Source organism: Rana temporaria, chromosome 13 (genome assembly GCF_905171775.1).
Source record: "Rana temporaria chromosome 13, aRanTem1.1, whole genome shotgun sequence".
NCBI lineage: Eukaryota > Metazoa > Chordata > Amphibia > Anura > Ranidae > Rana > Rana temporaria.
The window spans coordinates 114,882,009-114,883,400 of record NC_053501.1 but is presented as its reverse complement, the minus strand read 5'-3'; positions in this window follow the sequence as shown (position 1 = coordinate 114,883,400).

The following is a 1,392-nucleotide window of genomic DNA, read 5'->3' as shown; positions in this document are numbered from 1 at the left end:
TCCAGGAATAAATTCACTTTAATTCTGCGTTTTCCTTGCGTTGGGAGGATGTTGTTGTGGCGTTTTTTGTTTTCCATGTTACGGCTCACAGTCTGTCGCTGTGCATTTCCTTTGGGGACCGGCCTTTTAGTGGTTGCATCGCTTTGTGACTTTTTTATGTGTGTACATATATATATATATATTTCTTTAATGTGTACCTGTCATTCTGAAGGAGCGGCTGCAAGGGGAGGAGGAAAAGGTGGAGGAATTTTTCGTTCCCTCCTTTCTCCTTTTTTTCTTCTTTCCTTTTATTTTTTTTTTTTCTTTTTTTATTTTTTTTTTTTTTTCATTTTTTCTTCTTTTTTTTTTTTTCTTTTTCTTTTTTTTTTTTATTCTTTTTCTTTTTCTTTTCTTTTTTTTTTTCCTGATGAGGAACGTTGAGGGACACGGCACCATAAATTTTAATACACAGTAAAACCTTAAATTGCGTGCAGAATTCGTTTTCAGAAGCATGCTTGTAATCCAAAGCACTTGTATAGCAAGGCGACGTTTCCCATAAGAACTAATGGAAACTCAAATGATTCGTTCCACAACCATTTCTTCATAAGTCCTTCAGTTTATAGTCCATATAAAAAGATTATAGTAACGTAACCGTTTGGAAGAAAAATCCAGCAGGAGCTCCAGAGTATAAAAGAGAAGAGAGGCGCCTCGAAGTGTAGCAACATGGTTACATTTAATGAAGGTAACACATTTAGTAACTCGCGTGGTTGATGATTAAAAGAGGCCATACACGGGTTCGAATTTCGAAAGAATTTTCTTTCGAAAATCGTATTTACGAATTTCGCACCGTTAGCGGGCTGCAGCAACAGCCGATTTCCATGCGGCAAACAAATTTGAGAAATCCGACATGTTGGAAATTTTTTTGAAAGACTTAACGATTTTCTGATCAATGATGGGAAAATCGTGCGAGAAATGTTATAGAAAAAAAAATGCGCGTGTGCAAGCAAATAATATTCCCGGTGACTTGTCATTAGGGTTCCACTATCGAGATGGGGAATCCTTGCCATCGGAAATCTCCGGACCTCGGCCGGCATCCAGGCTCATTCCTGAACATCCCCGCGGATTGGAGGATGTTAAAATAAAGAGCTAGGAGGCCCAGCGAGGACGTGAGGCCGACTGGCCACTTTCCTCAAATTCTACGTCGCCCCGGATGTCGGCCGAGGTTCGGAGATCTCCGTCGGCAAGTATTGCACCTGCGCAGTCCTTACAGGAACCATCTCGATAGCCGGAACCAGATCGTCAGATCACCGGCAACATGAAGGTTTGGTCGGCCGAATTTCGAAAATCAATGGTGGCGTCATCGGATCACAAAAAAAAACGACTAACTTTCTGATTTTGAAAAGAAAATTTGTT